The following is a 26,939-nucleotide window of genomic DNA, read 5'->3' as shown; positions in this document are numbered from 1 at the left end:
CTGAATTATTCTTTAAAATAAATTCCTGGCCGTGGGATGATTGGGTCAAAACTATGATAACACTCTGCGTCTCTTAAAATATTTTTTCAAATTGCTTTCTATAAGGAATGTGACAATTTTAATTGGGTGGCGAACTTACCGATGCTTAAATTAAGGGAAGTTCGTGAAAGCTAAACATCATTCAGAATGGATGAAGGTCCACCTCAACCCTCTCACCCCAACATGGGGGACCCTGTGGCAGTAAGTATGAAACAAATGAAAAACAACACTGGAAAGCTTTGTTTTTAACAGAATCTGACTCTAATTCTTTAAATGAGGCAAATCTTACTTTAATGTCTTTTTAAAAATGTTTTTGTGTGATAAGCCAAAAGTAGCTTTTCTGGCCTTAAATCTTATGTTCTTATTTTCCCATCCTTTGTTTATTATTCAGTAAATTGAGAACCTTTAAGAAGAGGTTACTCTTATTAATGCAAATCAATATCAAGTGCCGATCTTATGGGTTCAGCTTTGGCTCAGAGATATTGTCATTGATTGACATCCAAAATGTATAAGAACCTCCTCCCATAACATACCCAAACCAAACCACCCAAACAAAACCCAAGACAGATTATAACCATGGGCAAAAGAACTAAACAGGCATTTCTCCAAAGAAGATGCACAAATAGATAAGAGTTATACAAAAAGATCCCAAAAGGACCATTCATCAGGAAAAGGAAAATCAAAACCGTGAGATAGCATCTCACACCTTTTAAGATGATTTATAAAATTAAAAAAAAGTGCCAAGAAGGATGTGGAGAAAATGGAAACTGTACACAGTTGGTGGACATGTAAATTGGTATAGCCACTATGCAAAACTGTAAGAGGGGTTCCTAAAAACAATTCAAAATAGAATTATTATTTGTTCCAGCAATATTACTTCTGAGTACACATTTGAGGAAAATGAAATTCATTTCTTGAAGACATATCTGCATTCCAGTATTCATTTCAGCATTACTCACAATAGTTAAGCTATGGAAACCACCTAAGTGTCCATGGATCAGTGGATGAATGGATAAAGAAAACAAGATTGTGTGCATTTCTGAGTGTATAAAAGGCAATGTTATTCAATATTAGGGAAAAAAAAAAAAAAAAAAGAGAAGGGAATCCTGACATTGAGGACAACATGAATGAATTTGGAGAATATCATGCTAAGTGTAATAAGTGGAACACAGAGGGACAGACTCTTCATGATCCCACTTACATGAGAAATCTAAAACAGTCAAACAGTAGCCCCAGAGAGCAAAACGTGTTTACTAAAGGCTGAGGGAGAGGCAAATGGGAGGTATTGATCAAACAGCACAAATGTTCCGGTATGTGCAATGAATAATGCCTAGAGATCTACTCTACAGCATGGTGTCTATAGTTAACAATACTGTATAATACACATACACATTTGCTAAGAGAACAAATTTTATGATAAATGTTCTTATTGCAAATAAATAAATAGGGAAGGTGGAAATAAAAAGAAATACAGTTGTTGACCCCGCTGCAAAGCACAGTTGGCTTCTTGTGAGGAACAGAAGAGTTATACTTAAAAAAAAAAAAAAAAGACTAACCTGTTTTTAGATTTAGTTCTAGAGATTTCCAAATTCAGTGTTTTGCCCTAGTTATTTAATCTAAGTCTAGATGATATCTTGATCTTATTTTCACATCAAAATTACCCCCGGTGAAGCTTTTTAGGTGTTCATTTTTAACTCACCAAGAATGGTTTCTGGGACAGGATGCTTAATGTAGAAGAATTTGGATGATCCCTACTACACCTTCATAATTTTGCTCCTATTTTGAATTAAGGAAATTGAAAATGTTTGTAAGTAGCAGAGCTCCTTACAACTTGTTACTATCCAGGCAGGAAACTTTGGGCAAAATTGATTACTTAATTACCCTGATGTTAGCAGATCAACTTTTCTCTTACTGGTCTGACTCCATGGGTGAATGTCAGCAATTTTCTTCTGTGAAGGGCTGGATGGTAGATATTTTCAGCTTTGCTGGCCATACAGTCTCTGTCACAACTATTTAATCTGCTCTTGTAGCATGAAAGCGGCCATAGACATTCTGGAAATGGATGACTAAGGCTGGGTTCCAGTAAAAGTATATTTACAAAAACAGGCCGCTGACCCATTTAGCCAGCTGGTCATAGTTTGTCAACCCCTGGCTTTGGGAATCTGGTTTCAGATGACCTCCACTAGTAATCCCATGTTTTCAGGCTTCTCTTAGTATTCATAGGATGATCAATTAATTTTACTGGGAAAGAAAAAATGCAAGAGGAAAAAGAAAACTTGGTTTAAAAATGAATTCTGACAATGTCTTTAAAAGAATGATGATTGTGTCTAAGATAATCCAGAAGTAATAAGAAAGGTCACTGATCCTTAGAAACAAACATGGAAGAACTAATAAGAATTTGAAAGGGCTTTGGAAAATGGGTTCCCTCAAGCAGGCACAGTAGAATCCTAGGATGGGATTTATGTAGTGGAATGGAAACTATCAGCCTTAGGGATAGGACGCAGGTCCCAACTTTCGTATTGCTGCAGTGTTCCTTCTCTCCAGGCCTGTCAATCTAAGAACAGTTGATTGTAAGCTAGAGTTAGTGACCTCTGAGGGATGCTTTTCACTGCCAGAGTGGGCCAATATCCTTGGAGCTCATGAGGCAGACAGTTGACACCATGCACCAGACCCCTTGTTTAGGTGGAACCCTGTGGAACTCTGGGTTTCTGGAGAGCAAGTAGGCAGGGGCGGGGTGGGAAGCTCTGGGGTTTAGAGAGCTGCCCTCAGTTATCCTTACCGTGGGACACTAGACATCCGGATTCCTTCATTGTAAGGCTCTAGGTCAGGCAGAAAACAGGATCTTCTTTTTTCCATATTACATCAAATAAACAAGTGGGCAATAGTGAAAAATAGACTACTTCCTGTTATTATTGAGGGTGATAATATACTAAAAATGTCTAGTGGTTTTTATAAAATGGCCCATGAAAACACTAAAGAGTGAGTTCTTTCTTTAGCCATGCTACCTGTTCACAGGAAGGGATCAAGGCAAGCGTCCTGCCATCAGTAAAACCCAGAGTGGTAAAAACAGGACGAGGGCCCCAGGGGACAGTGATTCTGCTTGTCCTGTCCTCAGGAGCAACATTGTACAACCCTCGTCAGCTTGACTGCTGTCCTTCGGTGTGTCCTCCTTGTTGTTAAGACTCTGACACTGTTTTTCTTCTTAGAATCATCTTGATTCTCCCTCCCATCAGCTATGCCCTGGAATCTGTCCTTGGCTCCCTCCTGGCTTGATCACAAGGACAGCGTCAGCTTTTCCTTAGGAGTGACTTGTGTCTAGATTGCAGAGGTGAAGTGCGTGTGGAGGTAGGGAATGACGGAGTGCAGGCTCATGTGGTCTTCTCCTGATTCTGTTGCTCTCTGAATCTCCCAGAACTTTCCTTTCTGGAGTCCATGAGTGACCAAAATATATACCCCCAACAAACCAGATAAAAACACAGGTTTACTACCATGACCACAATCATTCCATAATACATGTAACATGTTTAACATCAGAACTGGACCATAATCTCTGAAGAAAGAACAGTGCCTTAAATTGAATCCATTTTGCTTTATAGAAATTCACTACATTGTCCTTATATTTTTCATTTTCTTCTGACAGCTTATAACTTAATTTCGAACTGGCCCATGTCCAAGTCCTGGTGCTTGGGAAGCGCTGGTGTAATGGAAAGAAGCTTATCTTTGGGGTCAGACAGATCTGGCTTCAAATCCTGGCTCCTACACTTGACCTTGAGTGAGTCAGACATGGGCCTGAGGCTGTTCCAAAGGAGAGAGTATGTTCTTGGCCTTGTGCAGAGGGGTCAAAGAGCCTACTTCTGATTCATGTCCTCGCTTTGTCTTCTTCTTCTCTATATATCACAGTCACAAAATGGGAAACAGAGTAAGCTCACCTTGAAAGCTTACTTTTGCATATATCTTTTTATTGATATATGCAAATCAATTATTTGAAGCACAGCCTCTCTTTACATTGGCAAATATCAATTGCTGAAAATGACATGGGCAATTCCTAACTCGGCAAATAAACCCAAAAGAAAAGAAAACAAACGCAAACACCATGGGGTAAATCCTGGCCATTTCTCATAGCCGGGTGTGTCAACTGACAAGGGCTTGTTCCTTGACCCAACCCCAGTTGGGCTCTTCTAGTACTCTGCTCAGCATGGCCTCATCCCTGGGCTGCCAGCCGTGGACTTCAGCCAGACTCCTGCCAAGCCAGTTAAGCACGCCCTCCCCCAATCTAACCAAGTTCCTCTTCCATCCACTCCTCCTACTGCCCATGGTCGTAAACCTGCAGCTGCCTGTGTGCACTGGAGTTGTGTCCCCTTCTACCACAGACTTGACCCCCTTTGCGGTAAGCTTAAATAAAGGCATCCTTGCCTGTTCAACTCAATGCAGTACAATTTTTCTTTGACATATCCCAACACCACACCAGGTTGGAAGGAGATCTACCTAGAAGGATGCAGAAGGCCATGTACGAAATTAACCTCAGAACAGGTAGCCCCAGGTTTATAAATTAAAATTCTTATTTCAGAGATTAAGGCCAGATGGAATTGTCCTAATTTAATTATTTTTGGGAATAGGGAGAGAAGCCAATTTCCACCCCTAAGGGATAAACCACTAATTTGGGAAGGGGTTGCAAGAAAAGAGAGTCATTTCTTTTTGATTCATAAAATGTTTGTTAAATACTTTATTTTACTATAATTATTCTCCTCACGTAGAAGGCTTTCAAGGGCACTTCCTTAAGTGCCTTCCCTGTGACAGGGAATGCCAAAGTTTCCCCACCAGTGTTAGCTGCTCTTAGTAACCAAATCCCTGCAGCCCTTTCCTTTCCTGCTGCTTCATCTTGGCCTTCATGGTTACTAAAAAGAAAGGAATGGGAGTGTTGGGGGATGGGGGGAGAAAAATGGCTGCAGAGTAACTCCCGATGCCAGATGATTTGCACAGGACCTTTATGTCTTAATTAATTTTTTGTTTCAAAGTCAGTGGGCGTAGGAGCCCTGTAGCCACGAGAGTGCTCTGAACACACAGTGGTGTGTTCCTGTGAGTGTGCGCACGTGCAGAGGCTTCCTGTGCTGCTCTCTACGCGCATGGTAGGCTCTGATGGCTTTTCAGCCTCGTTCTCAGTGCCATCCCCAGCAATATCAGACAAGAATAACCCAGAAGACGTCTTACTACAAACTGGGTGGCTTAAAACAGAAATTTATTTTCTCACATTTCTGGAAGGGAGAAGTCTGAAAAGAAGGTGTTGGCCAGCCATCCGGTCCCTGCAGGCTCCAGGCAAGAGTCCTTCATTGCCCCTTCCTGGCTTCTGGGGGCTGCTGGTAATTCTTGATGTTCCTCGGCTTGTAGATGCGTCACTCCAACATCTGCCTCTGTCTTCATGTGGCTTTCTCCCTTATGCCCGTGTCCAAATTTCCCTCTTCTCATAAAAATGAGAAGTTATTTGATTAGCGCCCACCCAAACCAGTATGACTTCATCCTAGCTTGATTATGTTTGCGAAGACCCTATTTCCAAATGAGACCACCTCCACAACTCCTGGTAGACATAAATTTTGGAAGGATGCTGTTTAATGCAGTACAATACCCAAAGAATCTTTCCAGATTTTTTCATAATTATTTTTATAGCTCCAACACCTTGAGATGGCTCAGGAACCAGGATTAAAACTACTTTGGCTTTCTTGTGGCTCTGAGTTATAAGCTTAAGTGTCTTGATAGCCTTGACCTCGCCTGTAGTGCAGTGCTACCCTGCTTCTCAGTTTTATGCTAAGGGAAATGGCTTTGTGCTCCACATGGCTCAGTTAAAACCAGGGGACAGATTACAAGATTCCAAGTGCCTGCCTCCCTAATGTGAATCCCTCAAGACTGCCCTTTTTCAATTAGGATGAATAATTTTCCTCCACAGACTTCTACCTCTTCCTCACATCCGTGCCCTTTGAAGTCTGGAGTGGTGTAAATGCTAATTTGAAATTAACATACAATTTATTTCTTCACTCACCTCCTTTGGCTTATTTCCAACTTCTTAACGAGTCCTCTCACAAATACCTCAGGCACCGATTTGCCTCATTTTTAAAGAATCCAGAACCCTTCAGATCATGTCGAAACATTGAAATCCTCTCTGGTTCTTACGCGTGTCTGGGTTGGTGGTAGCATCTGTGCGTGCAGGTGCAGGTGCAGAACAAAGGAACTAAAGCAGGAGGTCTGTAGTGTCCTGTCTGCCTCAGGTGCGGATGAAAGCAACACAGAGTTGTTTCTCAGAAGCAGCCGCCTCTCTTTGCCCATCATTGAATTTCAGAAGTTTCTGGCAAGGCTCCTTCCTCTTCAGGGGTCAGTGCAGTTCACAAGACACAAGAGCACCTGGTCTCACAGGGCACAACCTCAAAGACCATTCCTTTTGCCTGGAAGGGTAATAATTTCTGCCTGTCATTGTGACTCTTTCCGTTTGTGTATGGCTGCAAGGGAGCTTCCCTCTGACTATGTGACCTCTTTTTTGACTACTGCCCACAATGTCAGGAAGAGGTCTGCTGCTATTTCCAGACCACCGCTGAGCAATACTACTTGAAGTCATGCTTCCTACCAGCTTGAGGAGGAGGGACTTTGGTGCATTTCTTCTTACATGGACCCTCTCCCTGCCAGCTCACTATGCCTACTCCGGGTTCACTGCTATTTGGACTGTATTTCCCTCACTTTCTTCTTCCTCAATATATGTACTGTTATCCAGGCCTGGGGCTAGAACTCAATGAAAAAAATTAAAACATGACATAAGATTTGCCCTGGAAGTCTGAATGTACAAATGCGCAATGATCAGACTCTAGATGACAGTAGATCTTAGCCCCATAACCTCTGAAACAACCAGTGCAGGAAGCCAAACCACAGCCTGAGAATGGTCAGAACATCATTGGTGACTGCCATCTTGCCAATTTTTTTCTCTGCTTCCAATTCAAAATCAACCAGAAACCCAAATATGCTCCCCGAGCCAACAACACAAGAAATGTCACTTCTGTCTGGTTCACCCATAACCTTTCCTTGCCAATAACCTCCAATCAGTGCACGTCTGAAGTATTCCATCCTGGGCTGCATAAAGCTTTCCCACTCCCTGCCTGCCTTTCAGTTCCTGCCAAATGCAAGTTATAGTGGCCAACTCTCTTGTTAGAGCAAGCTCTGAATAAATAGCCATTGGTTTTTCTCATTTAGGTAGCCTTTGCTTATTTCCATAGACCAACAAGGAATTTTTGAAAGATAAATTTAGACGTATTATAATTTCAGAGGGTGAATTTCAGCATTAACAATTCATGAGTTAGGAAGTACCACATCTCTCCACTTGAAAGTGGGGAGGGAGGTGATGAGAAAGAAACTTTTATAAGATTTTAGTGGAAGCAAGACAAAGGAAATATATTTGGTTGGTTAGAATGGAAAGTCCCCAGTTAGAGGTTACTTGGCAGTTTCCGGTGGATGAAGTTCTAATTTCATTTTACCACTGGGTTTTGATTTGCTTATATGCGAATTTGAAGTACAGTAGTCTAATGTTCTTGCAATTTAAAAAAATTAATGGGGCTACAGCCTAGTGGAAAGTAACAGAATTACACGCAGAATCTTCATATGGTAACAAGTAAAGCAATACAATTGTGTACTAAAAGGACAAGAGGAAGGCAACAAAAAAGGGAACAATAAATATTTCCCCTTTCCCCCATCGCTGACTTAATGTATTCCATTACTTTGTTTTTGGTAAAGAACATTGGAGTGGAATTAGGATTCTAGTGGATTCCTTGGGACACTTGGTGTTACATTGTAGCTCAAGAAGCCAAGGACAGTGGATTCCATGTAAGCATTGTGAGCGAGACTTGTGGCCTCATGAACACAGCCTCTGAGATCACTCAGCCCACATCTGCAAAGCAAGAAAGGACACTGCCGCCATCAAGATGTAGATGGGCACATGACAGTGAAATGGCTTGCAGAGAACACTCCTTGCCAGGGCCTGGCTGTAGTAGAACAGAGTGGCCAGTGACTGCAGGCTGAGCTAAAGGTTGCACACGGCTCTCCATGGATCCCTCCTCCTCGGTGCAACTCCTGACCCCAGTGGAGGTGTTTCGCTTGCATTTTCTATCTTTTTTCCTACTACTGCAGATTGCTTTTGTTTTCCCTATACTCCATTGTCCCTTCTCTTCTTCTATATGCTCCTTATCCCCTTTTCTTTCTCCTTCTCTGTCTCCATTTTCTTCTCTCCTTTTTCATGAGAAATATTTACGGCTTCCTGATATAAACATCTCCATAGCGTTAGAATAGGCATCACAGACCCATTTAAATGAGTTGTAAAGATAAGGGTTTAAAAAAAATATGCTTAGATGTTTGCTCAGTTATTTTAAGAACAGTTTTGCTTTGAGTTGACTAATAGAAGTTTCTCTGCTGAAAAGGTAAGAGCTTCATAGACAGAGCTTGATGGGAGGAGGGCCTTCTGAGGGAGATGCCTTTCCAGACTTACTGATCCTAGAGACAGTCCAGTGGTGAATGCGCCGCCTCCCTCCAGTGGGATTTTTGCAAAGGTTGAGTATTGTTAAAGAAATTTGAGGCTTCCTCAGAAGAGAATGATGCAGATTTTGGTTTGTCATTTCTCCCAGAAATTGAAGCTTTCTGGAATAAGCCCATCGATCAGTCTGTGCAAAGCAAATGGCCTTCTCCTGCCATATGGGCCTCATGATACTAACTGCTCCTCCTATCTTGGTGCCAAGAATACACTGCATATAAAAATTGAGGTCCTAAAAAATAAAAATTCAGTGGCTGGGGAAGTTCCACCAAATGTTTTGACTGCCATGCACAGAAGGCAGGATGGGGTGATCATCTCTCGTGGAGTGTGGTGGGAAAGGGTCATGAGGACTCCTGTTGGTAGAATTTTAACATCATCATCACTGCATAGAGTTTATTTTTGTAAGGATATTTGATGATGTCAAGCTAGGATGGCCGAAAGCATCCATTTTCTTCTTTTGGAGATGCCTTCCTCTGGGCCGGGCAGGTGCTTCCTGGGCTGGACAGACTCCACTGGGGGCCACATTGACCTGAAAATGCCATTGTTGTTGCTGAAGCTACTGATTTTCTCCTTTCATGGCTAACTCATTCCATTTAATATGGCATGTTATTGTTATTTCACTGTGATAGTATTTTTATTTGGTTATAGCTAAAATTTATGGGCCTAAGTATAAGACTTTCTAAGATGAATTTGTTTCATTCTTTTCTAATCTTTAAGCATTGATTTTTAGGTTTAATTTCAGGCAATTTTTTTTTTCAGAGTTTGTAGAGATGCTTCTCTCCAGCTCATAAGAACCATCAAGAGCTCTTACTTAAAAAATAACACTTTTTCTTATTCAATGATTGACCTGTTTCTTGAGTGTCAATTCTTACAATTATTCCTTGGTGAGAAAGACCATAGTAATGAAGAGTTTGAGAAATTTTATTCACATATTCTAACAGAGACGCTTGATGTTGTGTTTTTATTATTGGATCTTTTATTTATCACATGAAAATCTTTATCAGTTCAGTGGAAAGCAGTCTTAACTTGTAGGCAGATGGTGTGGGTTTTACATCATTTCATAGTTATACAATTGTCAAACATGCCAATATCAAATCAAGTGAGTGACACTTTTGCTAATATAAGGGATGAGCTTAAACTCTGTGAACCTCAAGATTTTTCAAATTTGTTAATTAAAGGTAATAATACTGAACTTGACAACTTCAGAGGGCTATTGTGAGGTGAATTTGTCCAAATACTTCATGAATAGTAATGTTTTTTGGTCACATTATTTCATTAATAGTATTTTTAATAACACATATTCTTAGAAAATCTAATTTTTATTTGCTAAATGTATTTCGTCAAATTGGGTACCAGGTCCAAGAAAACAGATGCTAAGATAGGATTTTGGAACTGGATTGCCCACTGCCCAGTTGGAACATGGAGCTGTTGATTTGTGGAACACAGTCACTGGCACTAACAATGCAATTATTTAAATGCTCACTGGTGGTGAACTGAGATGGTATGTTGATGAATGTAAATTATATTGTTAGTTGGTGCCATGTGTCAGGCATTTGGGAACTAGTAACTATAATGAAAGTGGAACTGGGCACCTATTAAGACTGCACTCTGAAAAAAAAAAAAAAAGATAATGCAAAGCAAAGACTGATAAATTGGCAATAAAAACCAATTGTGAAAGCCAGAGACTTCCTTGGTAGCATGCAATGAGACTTTCATTTCCTGCAATAGAAGGGCAGAGAAAGGATTTGAGTTTTAAATATCAACCTCTAAATGAATGCTGGTCGCCTATGCCAAAGGTAAAAGCACTGGTTGGAAGAGAATGGGACCTGAGTTGAATGCATCTGTGAGACTTGCATCTCTAGATGCCCTGGAGCCTGCAGATGTGAAAGGCTGGTGCTTCTCCCTTGTTTGAAGAAAAGTCAGTGGCTTTTCACCTGGAAGACAACATGTGCTCTTTTAGGATCTTTCAGTCCTGTCTAATAGGCCAATAACAAGGGTCAAATCAAGGAAGTTGCAGGGTATTCTAGGAAGGTAAAGACAGTAGATATCAAAGGAAATGTAAGACCTAGACAGTAATGTAGTGGCAGGAGCTAGAAGAGTATGTGTGAGGATGTTAGACCAAAAGGTGAAAGAACATAAATTTGGGTTAAAAAACTTATCATCATGACACTCTCCCAGGAATTAGAATTTAACATCCCACGAGCACCCAGGAAATGCTATAAATATTTTGCCAAGATGGCTTCAAGAATCATGGAAAAAGCTATGTCCTGCACCAAATGCAGAAGAAATGCCAAAATTGCTTAGTAAACAAAGAAAGAAGGAAGCAAAAGTTTCAGGAAACTAGGCTTTTGGAGAGGATATAATATGTAGTTCTGGAAATTGCACTAGAAGATTACGTTCCTTGGGAGGGCCTGAAGGACATGCCATTTTCCATAGTAATAAGGAATGCCCTGGTAAGAATGGAGTAACACCACTGAGAAGGCCAAGGAGTCACTGGGAGATACCATTACAATTCTGGAATGGAAATGGGAATTATAGGAACCTGGAAGACTAACAAAACCAGACGGAGCATATAACCACCTCAAGCCAGATGGACTCAATTATAATTAGTGACAAGACTGGAGATGATGAAGGGGGCCTGACTCAGAGAGAGTGATTAAGTCCACCAGTGGGTAAAGTAGATGGGCAGTTAATAATTGTACTTTAATTTTTACAGTCAGTGGACAACAAATTGGATGAATGGGAGACTTTGCAATTGATGCCATAATTATGTCCCAATGCCTTACTTGGTTCCTGGACCTGAGACCAGAAATGAGTTTCAGATTTGAAACTCATTAACTAAACAAAGGTTAGGTCTCCAGAAAGACAGAGCATGTAACACTAGCCAAATGTACCTAGCAATGATTTCCCCAATTCTTCCATGAAGGCACCTAATGTATTTTGTGGAGGTAATTGTATGCTGAAGAAAGTGGAATACCTAAATATTTTGAGGCTTGTTGTACAAGAACCTGAGTTGATTCCTAAGGAATGGAAACCAGTTAGAGTGGTGGCATTCTGGGGACCCAGTGAAACTTATGATGGATCCACTGTATCCTTGAACCAAATTGGTGTTTATTTTCCTGGTACCCAAATGCACAATTGTAACACACTGGTAACTGGCACAACCTTCCACCCAACCTAACCTTCAAGAACCATACCAAGTCATTGTTCTATCAGGTTAAAACCATAGAATTATCCAAATTACCTTGCAATGGTGTGTTCTTGTACAAATATGTAAAATTAAACTCACTATTATGTACAGTCCTAATGCACCAACAAAAAAATAAAGATAAAGAAAAAAATTATTATTGTAGGTATGGCTAGGTGAAAACCTCTAAAACTCCCTCCTATACTCCTTTACAATAAAAAATCATAAGTACAATGAAAAAAATCACAAGTACAATGAAAAAAATCACATCTTGGGTTAGAAGTTAGAAACTAGGGCCATCTTAAACTTGTGCCGATCCTATCATATCTCCATTTAATTTACCAGTTTGATCTGTGTAAATACCAGATGAGTCCTAAAGGATGATGATGGATTACTGTAAGCTCAGCCAATGAATAGATCAGTTGCAGCCATTGTGTTTGAAGTGGTATCTTTTCCAGAATAGATTACCCCAGCTTCAAATACACACTATCTGACCATTGATCAGGAATATGAATTCTTTTTCATCTCTATCTAAAAAGAGGGACAGAAAATGTGTATTAACTTTGACTATCCAGTAGTATTTGCCATTTTTTTTCCAGTGTGATGTCAGTGTTCCCTCCAGATGTTGTATTATGAACCACATGAGCATTCTATAGAACATTACTGTCATGCTCTACATTGATTATGTCATACTAAGCAGAAGAGATAAGTAAGAAATGGCTAGCACACTGGAGAACTCTGTGAGGACTCATATACTCCAGAGAATGTAAATCAAGCTAACAAACAATCAGGGACCCTCCACATTCTCCACCTCAGTACAACTCCAAAATAAAGGACAAATTAATTACTCATTTTTCAACTTCTACCATGAAAAATAAAATCCAATGCTTGGTAGGCCTTTTTGGATTCTGGATGTAGCATATTCCCTATCTGAGAATACTTCCTTGTCTGGTTTATATATTGAGAGACACCAAGGGTTGCCAATTTTGTGTTAGGTCATGGTAGAAAAGGGTCCTGTCCAACTGTAGTATGAGGGCCCTGTAATTTGGACTACATGACTTGGCAGGTCCTGTGGTATAATTTATCAGAATCTGGAAAACATACAATGTGGAATTTATGTTAAGCCTCTATTGGAGAATACACAATGCAGGTCTGTATGACTTGAAGGATATGACCTTTGAAGCAGAGAAATATATCTTTTGAAAAACCCTAATCCATACAAAGCACCTGACCGTGGGGTACCAAGTGCTCATGTAGATATAACTACCTGTTCTCAGAATGGTTTCATCTAATCCACTAAGTCATACTGTAAGGCACATCTAGAAGCTAACTTTCCATGGAATGGAAGATTTCATGTGAGATCAATCATAAACTGAACCCAGGAAAATAAACAATCTAAATAGGCATGCAGGCTAGACCCCACTTTCTTCACCACTGTTGTTCCAGTGCTTCTCTTTCAGATTGCATTTGTGGTAACATGGGTGATCCTTTACGCCAGCTGACAGAAGAAAAAGAAGTCCAAGCACATTTTACAGGAACTTCAACTAAAAATATCCAATAGCCCACTACAGAACCACGTGGGAATGCACCAGGCATCATAGCAGGTCTTCTACTTTGTGGTCCAAGGATGAAACATCTACAAACAAATGAGAAGTGAATGACTTGGTTGATGAGTCTGGGCCCTGGAAGGAGAAAGCTTAGAAGACTTGGGACAAAGACCTGGAAGTAGAGGCATGAGGATAGACCTGTAGTATGAACACCAAGTGTGAGGATATTTGTGTGAGGCATATTAACACTCCCTAGAGAACATTCACCATGGAAGAGGCACTGAACAATCAGAGTGTTGAAATCAGTTAACCTCTGTTCTCATTTACTTCAGCACTGTTAGATGCACGAAATGAGTAATCATGATTGCAGAGATCAACACATCCCAATAGCACTTATGAGGGCTGATTGATATAAATGAATGTTTAAACTTCGAGTAAAAGAGACCAATGTTGAGCCACAAATACAGTATCATCCCTCAGGAAGATCAGTATCCACTTGGGGGCATGTTAACTTACATACGAACCCTTATACTCTGGAAGGAGCAGTAACTTATTTATATGAGAATTGATATATACTCCAGGTGCACATGACTTGCCTTTCTTGCCTGCAGGACTTTGGCCAGCACCACTGTCATGGACTTACAGATCCCCAGACAAGGATCTTACTGCATTAGACCAATGGACAGACTACTGCAAAGTACGCATGAGTGGGAGTCTGGGACCATAGAATCCACTGTTTTTAAGGCATTCTAAAATATCATTAGTTCCAGACTGAGAATGGAAGGCCAGTATATTGTAGGCACCGCTGATAGATTACCTCAAAGGTGATATTTTGCTAGATATGTCTTCATTCTCTGAGATACAAAATATCTTAAATAAAATCTTTATAATGGTGCTGCATTCCCAACTGGTAGAAGATAGAGGTTCAGGAACCAAGTATAAATAAGAAGAAGTGATCCCACTAGCCATTGCTTCCATTGACTCATTTGGAAAATATAGGATCCCCATCTCTGTAAGCTTAGATAAAGAGAGAACATAGCCACACCTTATTTAACTTGAAGGCAAAGCTTCTGTCTGGTCATTTTGGGTCCTTCATGTCAAAGAAGAGCAGGCAAGAGAACCAATTTCTATTTGGCAGAAATAATGGATTCTGATCAGTTGGAGAATATGGCCTGCTGTTATTTATGCAAGGAAACATGAAGGAATACATCTTGCACATAAGGGATTTACTTAGGTACTTCTTGGTACTTTTTTGTCCTCCATTGACCATAAATAGACAAGTGTAGTGACCCCAGTCAGAGAAGGGCATGGTAGTTAGTTCCCATGACGAGGTTCTGAGTCATGCCTTCTGGTCAGTTACTGGTAACAAAGGAAGTGCTAGCTGACAGTGAGAGGAACATAGCCTGGGTGGCAAAAAAGGGAGACTAGTAGGGTCAGTTGTGACCTTGTAGTCTACTCCAGCACTGAGGGCTTAGTTCTTCTCATTCGCCTTTCTCTTCTAAGCTTTCTTTAGGAAGAGATGTTTCTGGAATCCTGGAGAAGCAAGGAAGAAGTAGATCCACATGGTGCAAGGGTAGTTGTGGTGAATGTGCAGTGCACTGCCCAGATGTCCTTTCAGGAATGAAGGACTTGTTCCCCTTAGCTGGGATGCTGCCAGAAGATGGTGCTCAGGCATCAGTCCCCTTTGAGACTGCTTTGGCTGATGAAAACTAACTCACCAAAGGTCACACTTTTTTCCAGGGGCAGTCCTGTCTGATGAATGGGATTTGGGGGTATAAGACCCTGCCCAAACAGGAACAGCTCTGGATGGTTGCCCTAGAGTGACTGAAGCTGTCAATAGGCTTCCATTGTGTTATGCTTCTTTTCCTGCATTATTCTGCTTCCATTGGTGATGCTTCCACTGGTCTGTAAAAGATTGGGTTTAGGCTGGCATATTTGTTATACATAACTAGTCCTCACTCCCAAGAAAAGAAAATAGAAGCTCAGGGAGGGAGTTGAAATATCAGAACCTTCTTCTCCTTTTCTCCTATAAATTTACAGTTTGGACAATGAGAAGATGGGACAAACTGTGAAGCCAAGGTATAAGGTCATGTAGACTGTGTGTTTGGTTGGAGTGTAGGGTAAGCTTGGGAAAATGACAGGGAGATTGAAGAAAACACATATATGTAAGTTCTTTTTATATTTGGTGAAAAGAAGCCATAAAAAGAATCTGTCTCTTAGTAAGAGATATCAAAGAACTCCCTTGTTGTTCTATCTTCCATTTTCCAGCTGCAGATAATGGAGGACCAATTGTACTTCCTGTATATTATTCTTGAATCAGAGACCCTGCTCCTCCTGAAATCTAAGATACATACAAAGAAACTGCTCTGTTCTAGCTAGCCTGAGTTGATTACTCCAGCTGCAATCAAGAGAGTCTTAATTAGAATAATTATATCATGTATTTCGTTTTAAAACTGTTTTTACATGTGTCTTTGTAGTCATAAAAGAGTAAGAATTTGAGCTAATGTTTTAGATACATGGAATGGAAGTGAATTAATGCATGCATTAGACAGTTCTCTGTAGAGAATATTCTAATACTATGGAGTATAAATTTTTGCCCTAACAAGTGAAATAGAAGTAGGACATAATTATCATTGACATAATTTTTTTTTTCATTTAAATATCTTTGGAGCAAGGAGAAGTCCATGAAAAAGGAAATTGTGATTCTTTCTCCCTACTAAGACATTTTCAAAGGGGCAGGACTGGAGTTAGGAACAGAGAGAATATTAGTGAAATCATACTAATGCCATTTAATAAGATAAAATTAGAATTAGAATTATGATGAATTTGTCATTTTCTATTTGAAAAAGCTGACTTCACAGGAAAAATCTTAGTGACATTTGAGGAATGATATTGTACTACTATCAAAATAAATAGGGGAAGCAATTTTAGATATTGCACCACCATGTAATATCTAAGATAGAAAGCAGTGGCATTCTGCATGATTTTGGCATGTCTGGAAACCAAACTGCCATATGTGAGTGGGGATGACAGAAAGGAGTTTAGTGATAGGCCCGTGGTTTCAAGGTGAGATCCCCAGAACACCATCAGTAGCAGCATCAGGCAGCTTGTTAGAAATGTCCTGCTGACCATTTGTACCCTGGTCTACGTGCCTGAAACCCTAACCTACTGAAAAGACTATCTCATGAATCTCATTGACTTTGGATGTCACCTGCTAAAGTGATTTGATTTTCTTTACTCAGATTTTGGAAGCTTTGGAAGAAGAACTACTGTTTCATGGGTTAGGCATATAGATTGTAAGAGTTCAGTGCTTGTGGATTCCAGGACAGGAGCCTCTATGCCTCATCTACAGCTCGTTTGCAGCACCTGATATCAGCCGAAGTCTATATTCCTGGAAACTTTCTTCACAGAGGCCAAGTGTTAAAAGACAGAAAAGGCAGAAAGGAGATGTAGAGCGGGTTAGGGTTAGGGTTAGTTGAACTCTTTCTCCTACTTTATTCATGCATTCCCTTGATATTTAATATACATTCTTTTTTTTGTGATGAGAATGGTAAAATATCTTTTGGGGGCAAATATTTTAATTATATAATTATATCATCTTTTAACCAAATTTATTTTCTAGACATGTTTCTATTGGAAATCAACTGGAATATATACCTGGTACAAAGGGTCTTTGTACTTACTAACTTAACTAAATCCATATTGTTCTACTCATTAGACTAGCTATATTAAATCTGGGACAAAACAAAAATCACCAAAGTGAATTTAAAAAGGAGCAGTAGGACACAGAATATGTATGTTTTTTTTTTTTTCTCCATCTTCTTTAAGTCTTCATGAATATTTGGGGGAATTCTTAAATCACTCTATCTAGAACAATTTCTAGTTATTGCTCCTTTATTAAATGGCCCGTCTTTGTGTGAGAAAAATAGGCATTAAACCACTTTCATCTATTTTCAAAAAATAATAGTATAATGATGAAAATCATTATGTCTTCACTGAGTCCTAAAATTCTAGTGCACTAATAGTATAATAGCATGTTACCAAAATCAATTGAATCATTAAAAACAATTAAGTCATTTAAGTCATTATAATATTTTACTCCCAAAGTCACTTGGGAAGAGAAAAATGGTTAATGAAATACAATTAAATACATGCATATTATTGAGTATTTATAGATTTTTCACACTTTTTCCATGTGCTCATTATATTAAGTTAATGAACAAATGTGAGGTTGATCTTAGTTTACATCTGATTTATCAAGTCCTAGAATTTCATTAGCATTTGGTTCTCAATGTGAAACCTAGAGTTGGCCACCAAAAATACAAACTGGTTTAACAAAGGAAATTAATAAAAAATGAGTTTCAAAGTAACTGTCATCATAATCAATATATTTCAACTAGCTCCAACTTGTTCAAGCAGCCAATTCCTACCTTGAAAGTTTTCCTGTTTACCTTGACCCTGTGTGATCCTTTGTTTTCTCTCTACACATGTTTCTCTCTACATGTACCATTTACTTAACATCTGCTGCTTTAAAATTTAAATTTTGTCTGATATCTGGACTACAGACCCCAAAAGGACAGGAACACTCATTTTTATCTTACACATGTTAGCATATCACATACAAGGGAGCCAAAATAAGGATAGTAGCAGATTTCTCAACAGCAACTTAGCAGGCCAGAGAGGGTGGAAAATATATTCAAAATGCCCAATGAAAAACAAAACAAAAATCCAACAACCAAGAGTACTTTGCCTGTAAAGCTGTCCTTCATAAATGAAGCAAAACTAAGAATTTCTGAGACAAATAAAAGTCACTAAATGTGTCTTACGAGAATTGCTAAAGGGAATTTTTAAAGCCCAAACAAAAGGTTGCTAATTAGGAACATGAAAACATATACAGGTATAAAAGCAAATATGTAGTCAATTCAGAATTTTCAGATATTTATCTGTACCTGTTAGAATCTTGTAGAAAAAGGAAAAAATCAGTTTCCTTCTTACCTGAATAAATATTTATTATTTGAATGTACTATGCTTATAACTCTACTCAAAGATTGTACCGTAGAAAGAACAACAAAATGTTTCCCCAAGATTCTCAAAAGTCTTGCAATTCAGCAATATTCTAGAGGATGTTGCTCTCTAAGGCATGCTTGGAAAGAGTGCTGTAAAGACAGAAAAGAGAATATAAAAAAATTAAGCAGAAGCAAATAGTGCCAGATCTCTAAAGACTGCGTGTACTTAAGTAAAGAAAGCCAGATGGTCTTCTTCATTAGAAAGATATGAAATTTGGTAGCAATGTGCAGAAAGAATTTTGGTTGTCAGCTGCTTTTCTTTAATTCAAAACTTCATCTTAAAATGAAAGTTAAATTAATTCTTCTAGAAAATTCTTCAAAGTGTTTTATGAAGCTGTGGCATTTATTGGAGAGGAGGAGGATAAAGGTTTTTTTTTTTTTTTTTTAATGTGTCATTCATTCCTGGAATTCTGCACTCTTTTTTTTTTTTAATTCTATCTTTTAAGTTTTCATAAATATGTAATTAAAATCTTCCTTAAAGTCTTACTTTCTATATTTTTCTCAGTGTGTAAAGAGTTGGAGTTCCATGTTTCTCCATCTCTGCTTCTTTTTCTTTCTATGGACTCATTGTCCTTCCTTTTCCTGTTGTTTTTATGTACTATTGCTTTTCATCCCTTAAGATATTATTTACTTCATTACTTCATGTTGATATAATACAAAATTAATGTGAAAACTCCATAATTGTGATTGAACTGCATGTATTTTTTTAGAATATGAGATTTAGCACTAAATTTAAAAGTTTCTATAAGGACCTTGTCTGTATTGGTCATGTAACATGTAATCCTTACAACTCTCAAAGATCTTAGTGATGTATTTTCAAAGGCAGTGTTGTTGCATAGGATTTAATAACTAGATATCCTTGGTTCCTTAGGGATTCAGTACATGAGTTTTAGGGAACCCAGAAGCCCTCTGAAGTACAGATTTTTTGGCATGTAAAATATGACAAATATTTGTAATTCTTGAGAGTTACAATGATATTAAACACATGGAACTCTCTGTTCATGAGTTGGCAATGAATTTTACTTAAATTTATTTTTTAATATTTGAGGCATGAAATCTTTTGCAGTCCTATCATTCAATCTTTGTGGTACTATGTCATGCTTGAAGTTTGATTACTGACATTTTTGAACTATTTTCTTGCATTTTCTAGGAGAATGTGATTTCTGCTTCTCAAATTTGGACCAAGGTATGTGACTGAGTCTAGCAGAGTTGCTAATTTTTAGGGCTTAATTGTAGAGAACTTAATGATATAAATATTTCCAGAAGCAAGGCAGTCATGTAGGAGTTAGTAACTATATGTTCAAGGGCCCCTACAAAATCCATGCATGGACTTCAGAGAGCCTGGGAATAATCTAAAATATTAACTATTTGTGCATAGGTCCATTTTTTTCTGTACAGTTTATCATTATTTTTTCATTTTGATTCCAAACAAGGTTGAGATTTCAAAATGTTAAAGGGAGTCAGCATAGGAAGACTGCATGAGGCTTTAATCTGATAACCTGTTAACTGATTGATATAAGAGCCTCAGTCAATGGAGTGCCATTTACCGTAAGTTACAGAGTATTTACAAATGTATGGGTGTTGGGGTGGGTGTGGGGGGCACGGAGAGTGGTTGCTGGGGTGCAGACAGTCTAGATCTTATCAATCCCCAGCATGTAGAAAACCTTCAGTACTCAGGTGTGACATTTCTTTTTAATTTGACTTAGTCATCTCCAGGACCTCAGTCAAGTGTTAGGCAGAGGTGAAGAACAAAAACTACTCTTCCCTTCAAGCCACCCAAACTAGCTCAGAGAGAATGTTCTGGGTTTCTGAAAGAGTTCTGGCAAAAGACTGCTGGCATCCTGGGGGCCCATGGTGTCAAGTGGTTCAGTGGAAGATTCCCCCACATGAGTTCAAGATAGTTTGGAAAACTAAAGAATCCAGTTTTCAGGCAGAGAGAAGCAGTTAAAGTTATTTCTGGATGTTAATCCGTCCTGTATTTTGATAGGAAATACAGGCTCAGTGAAACCTTTCTTGGTTGTCTCTTGGTGCTCGGAATTTTTCCAACTCCATGCAATAAATAAAGAGTCAAAGTACCATTTTGCCTAGAGAAGGGATGCAACCTAATATTTATAGGCTTTGGAACACTGGGGTTTTTAAGGCTCAATAAAGAATTTTGATGCTGCCTGAGCTATTTTTCTTCTTCTCCCTCTTTCATTTTCCTCATCCTCTTTCTTCTTTTTGCTTAAACCAAATGAAGAAAGTTCCTGGGAGGATTCTGGATTTACCCAAGAAAGTTACAGGATAGTTACCCAAGGAAGTTATTCAGTTCAAACTCCTACCAATGCGTGAAATTATTTTAAAACATCTGAAAACCTGATTGTTTTAAGATATGGTGAAAAAGCACCAAATAAACTTATAGGTTACTCGTGCTTAACAAGGCTTTTAGGGTTGAAAGGTGGTTCCCAGGGTTCCTCTGTGCAAGGGAATAGGGAAGGGTCTTGGATATCAGACTTGAAACCCCCCAGGCTGAGTAGAGGAGTATAGGTTGACACACTTGGTCGCTTGGAGCTATCAGTACCCTTCAGATGATCATGAAACCAAAGCTATCTTCTTTCCTATCTTTCCCAGATGAAAACACAGTAGTCTCCAAAGTTTAGTTACCCCCTTGACTGATTCCTTCGTGAGTATCCTGAAGCAGAGCAGAGTCTGAGTGTTTGGTATTGTTTTGATATAACACAGGTTCTCTGTTGGTGAGCCGTCCTTCAGAGGGTAACTCGGATGGGGGCTCCTTTCTTGCATAATGCCAGCCTCCTCCCTGACAACCGAATCTTGTTCTCGTCCCTACACTGCAACCCTCTTTGAGCCTTCACAATCCAGTGTCTCTCTATTCTCTCTGTGGACTCGCCGAATCGCTCCAAAGTCCTTGCTCCTTCCACGTGTAGGTGCAGTTTAACCTTGTGTGTATTGGCTGGATGTCACTGGAGCTTCTCTCACTCTAACAGGTAGTGTCACCTCGTGGTGGGAGCATACTCTCTGCTCCTGGGAAAGGTGAGGTTCAGGTTATGGACAGTGCTGAGGTTCTTGCTCAGTCTCTGCACAACAACAGAGCTATGGTCATATTTTCTCCTGAAGTGTTTCACACCAATAATATGATAACCATAGAATTTTTCCTTCCAAAACCTCCTGAGTCTAATTTACACATCACACATTTACTTTCATTGTTTACTCCCTATTTTAACTCCTATTGTTAAAATAAAGAAATCATAGTCACATTTCCTGTGAAATACAAAATCTGACTTTGCTGTATACAATAACCCATGAACTTTTTTCAAGTATTCCTCTACCTCCCATCTCAATGAGTCACACATGAATTGATAACACTTCTACAATTCAGATAAATCGCATCTTGTTCCCAAATTTCTAATTTTCAAGTTTTACCCTTTTAGGATGGAAAGGGATTTGCGTTCTTCCTGTTAAATTAGGAGTTATGAGACACAGATTCCTTAGACAGTATGACCAAGAAGGATGCCAAGTACTTGATATATTGGAATTTTTATATTCTTTCCTGGAAGGGACTAGAGTATGAGGGGCTGCTCTCCTTGAAGTCTTTGTTGCAGATTCCATTAGCTCTTCTAAAGTGGATTTGTGGTTCAGAGATTTAAAGCAAAGACCGAGTGTTGAATTAAGTTCAGGGTGAGCCATTGTGATATTTAGTGTTGCCCAGCCTTATCCAATGCCAGAGCGTCCCTCCTGGTTGACAGCCCCTCGATGTAGGACTGGATCTGCTTTGCTGATGTATCCAGTGGATGGGGATGTGCTTGGATGAAGAGGTGAGTGTTCAGAATCCTTTTAAAAATGATAAAAACCTACTTTATCTTACAACTCTTGAGAGGTATTTGCAATGAGGGTGATTTGGGAAGCTGGAGGAGAAGGCAGATGGAGAGAGGAAGTACAACATCCGGAGTCCACAGAGCACACTGTCCTGAGTCCACAGAGCACACCGGCAAGGCTGAGGAGGGATCTGGCAGGGGAGGGGAAGCAGGCTCGGCACAGTGACACACTCCTGCCGTCCCAGCAACTTGGGAGGCTGAGGCAAAAGGATCACAATTTTGAAGTCGGTCTTGGCAACTTAGTGAGACTCAGTCTCAAGATGAAAAAGGCTGGGGATGCAGCTCAGTGGCAGTCCCCCCAGGTTCGGTCCCCAGTACCACAGCATTGATGATACATTCTGTAAAACAGATTGTCGTTATAACTGTATATAAAATGCACACAACCCTCACATAATTTAGTTTCCTTTTTTGGTCCATGTTTTTAAATGGATTTTTAAATAAAAAGTAATGTAAGTAATTTTATATTTTTCCAATTTTCCCAACTTGCTATGCATGATGATTGTGTATGATTACTGTGTTCTGAATGAGTCATTGTGTTTAAATGAAAGCACTCCTGATATTAAAATTTCATTCTTATTTCCTAAGAAGTCTTAGTCAATGCAACAGTGACATGTTCTATGAAATGTGGAATACATTATTCACGTGCCACAATGTAATAATCAGGAGACCATTGCATTCATAGAATACGATGCCCAGTGATAATGCCTGTAACAATAAGATAATAGGAGCCATGAGCACTCACGGAAAAAGGAAGATGAATCATTGAACAGACACAACTGTCATTAATAACAAGCCCAGGGATTAAGGTAATATGATTTTCATTGTTACTGCTATTGCACACACTGTAGATTTATTTTCAAAGTTTGGATTGATGACCACATAAAACTAAGAGCAAGGACAGAAATAGTAAAATATTTGTAAGTTAATGTGTTACAAAAGCATTGAAAATCAGCCCTTACTAATTGTTCTAATGCATAGCCTAGATATTTATGCTTAATGGCTAACTGTTGAAATAATGGAACATTGTAGTTGACCCTCCGTGTCCATGAGTTTGCACCCATGGATTCAACCAACAGATTGAAAATATTCAGAAAAACTACTGCATCTCTAATGAACATGTACAATTTTTTTTGTCATTATTCCCTAAATTGTACAGTATAGTAGCTATTTGTATAGTATTTACATTGTATCAGGTATAGTAAATAATCTAGAGATGATTTAAAGTAGGTAGGGAGATGTACATTAATTATTTGCAAATACTATACTTTTTTATATAAGGGACTTAATAAAAATGCAGATTTGGGTATCCAAGGCGGGAGGGATGTCCTTGGGTGTCCTGAGGATGCTGAGGGGCAACCATGTTTTCCAAACAGTTCAGGAAGCCTACTGATTCTTGCATTATCCCTGCAGGGCTGCTTTTGGTCAGAGCTGGCAGGTGGGTAACCAAGTTGGGTGGCTTCCCCTTTTAATTTCCTATTCAAATCCTAACTTTCTTTGTGTTGTATTTTATGACTTTTCATCTTCAAGAAGCTTCCGTTGGCTCCTGGATTTTGTGTGCTGTCAGATCCCTAAGTGGTGATTATTTGGACCCTATCTTTTGACCCTTAGGCACATATCTGCCTGATATTAATGGACATTTCCCAAAACATGATACTTTTCTTGAGGTCAGAGGCATTTTGTTCATTTTTAAATCTTCCAGTACACATGGCATTGTGTACATGGTGGGCACTCAAAAATTTGCTCAATGCTGTGCAAATGATATAATTACAGCATTGTCAACCTGCAAGACTTTTAGAAATCATTTAATTCAAGTCCCAGTTTTAGAGAAAAGGAAAATTAAGCCCTGGTTGTCAAACTCTTGTTCAAAATCCTAGGACTAATGTATAATTTGAAAATAACTCAAGCACTTTTTTTGCTTGGGAAATAAATGTTTCATTCAGATACTTGCTCACCCTGTTTGTTTTCTTAACAAATTCCCCTTTTTACCAACCTTGCAGAATTGTGCCTTACCCTGCTCCTGCTGGGATCAGTGAGGATCTGACATGCTTGCTGTTCTTTTTAGAGCTCTCATGCTGTGATTAATACGTATCAACCTATTTTCAAATGCTTATAAATTTTCTTCTTCTGATAGTTTTAGGCTTTGCTGTGCATCCTCTATCCTTTGGTCCAATCAGAATGATTGCCTCGCTGCTCACACAGAGCTGAGTTTCTGCCTGTTTGGTTGCTTACCACAATTAGACCTGTACTGTGGTTTGGTGAATAGCTGTTTCTCTGTCTTGCTATTTGGGCTGCTTGAGGGTGGGAAATCACAATAATGATCCCTTTAACTTCTCTGTAGCACTGAACTCCAATTTTCTGAATGAAGTAGAAACTTCATAAATGCTGAATACAATGAAATGATAGTTATAAGAATCTATTCCTGAAAGTCAAGCATTTTGCAAGAAAATGTTAAGCAGAACCTAGGCCCATTATTATTTTTTATGTTTTTATTTTTTAATTATTTTTAAAATTTTTCAGACTGCATTTTGATTCGTTGTACACAAATGGGGTACATCTTTTCATTTCTATGGTTGTGCGCAATGTAGATTCATACCATTTGTGTAATCATACGTGTACATAGGGTAATGATGTCTGTCTCATTCCACCATTTTTCATACCCTCTTCCTCTCATTTCCCTCTACATAATCTAAAGTTTCTCTATTCTTCCATTATTTTTAAAGGAGAAAAACTGCAATATTTGTCAACCCAAAGCAATCAACCCACTTCCTAAAATATAACCAAAACCTAGTAAAATATCTAGTAAGAAGTAACTACCATGTTAGGAAATAAAAAGCATTATTTTCTGATCTCCAAACAATTAATAAGTCTACTGGTAATGACTGTGTGCAATAACATGTACTGTGTTTACAGCAGGTCATAAATATGTTTATGATAGGGCATAGAACAGTTTCTATGGTGTATTTTTCTTCAGCAATAAATAAAGTCATTAGGGAAAAGAGAAAGTAAAAAGTTACAATAAAAAAATTTAATATCTGGCAATAAAGTTTCATTTGTAACTTTAAAAAGTTGGGCATGGAATTGGGGAGAAGGGTGAAGCAGCAGTCTGACAAAGCTATAACAGGTGGGCGGAGGAGGTGTGACCATAGCACTAGTCTGTTCAGATACTATAACAGAACATGAGACAGTTTAGTTACCCATTGTCAACCATGGTCTGAAAATCTAAGTGAAAACTTCTAGAAATAAACAATTCATAAGTTTTAAATTGTGTTCTGCACTGAGGAACATGATGAAATTTCACAACATCCTGATCCAACCTGCTGAGGGCATGAATCATCCCTTAGTCCAGTGTATCTATGCTGTATATGCTACCCACCTGTTAATCACTTAGTACCTATCTTAGCTATTAGATAGACTTCTATAGTACCACAGTACTTGTACATAGGGTTTGAGCATCTCTTAGTTTTGGAAGTTATTCCCCGTGGACAAAAAAGGTCTACCATATAGTCTCAGCTTTTACTACAAGGAGTATATAATCTTCTGAGGCAAAATTCACAACAAAATTATTTCAAGTATATTAAGTCATTAATATACATAGACTGTTGATAGCACAGAGAAAAGAATTATGGAGGAGACATAGATAGATCAGGCCAGGATTCTGAGATAAGACCTGTCCTGAATCAGATAAATTACCTCATGGGAAAAGACCATTTTTCAAAGCAAGGTGTTGGAAAGCAGAGGATTTTAAGTCACAAGAGGAATGGTTGCATCTTGGAAGGAATGCTGTCATTTTCTGGGTAAAGTTACAAATGACGCATGGATCTGAGCAAACCTGCAATCTTGTTGAAAAGCAACACCACTATTTATAATTAAAGGTTTTCCCAAGGGAAGTTGATGAAAGGGCTTATTTATGAGAGTGAGTTGGATTTTTCAGTAGTAGGTGATGACTTAACATTGAATTATTCGCCTTCTCCCTCCTAGGCCTTTGTCACAAGGAAAGGGTAAGACTTGAGACTGAGGCTTACCGCAGAGAGAATCAAAAGCCTCCCTAGTCATGAAGTTTTCTTTCATTCCTCAGACGAGGAGAGACAGGAGTTAGGAAATTATAAGCACAGCATTGTATTATGACACTTCCATGTGGAATCACGGTAACTATAAAAATTGATACTGGCTGAATACTCATTTGGGAACTTTAATCCTTGCAAGGGACCTGCCTAAAGAGAGCCTGCACTAGGTAGGTCTAGATCTGTAGGCTTCAGGAACTAGAGGAAAATGTAGGTGTCAGCTGGAGGTGGCCAATGTTTGTCATTTGATACCTGGACTCAGTTGCCTCCTATATTCCTTTGTCCATCCCTCTCGCCATTCTCAGCCACTGGTGTGCTTGGGTGTGACCTCACTGCCATCTCTAGGGACTATTTTATGTCTATGAGCATATTTCTTTCCTTGAGGTAGAGTGATCGGATCATACCAGTGGTGGAGCAGCGTTGAAGTTCCCTCTTTTTCCTTCAGGAAAGGAAGACATTCATTCTCTTTTACTCTTCCTTGGATAACACAGGTCCCAAACCAGTATGATGTGATGTCATTTATTGTAATTGCCTATTTTGTTGTTTGTGTTTATTTCTTCCGGATCTTTTTTGGTTTTGGCTTCCACAGGAAGGAATCTCCTGAAGAATGGAG

The sequence above is a fragment of the Sciurus vulgaris genome (genome assembly GCF_902686455.1).
Source record: "Sciurus vulgaris genome assembly, chromosome: 7".
Taxonomy (NCBI): domain Eukaryota; kingdom Metazoa; phylum Chordata; class Mammalia; order Rodentia; family Sciuridae; genus Sciurus; species Sciurus vulgaris.
The sequence above is the reverse complement of the archived record's forward strand: the minus strand, read 5'-3'. Positions refer to the sequence as shown.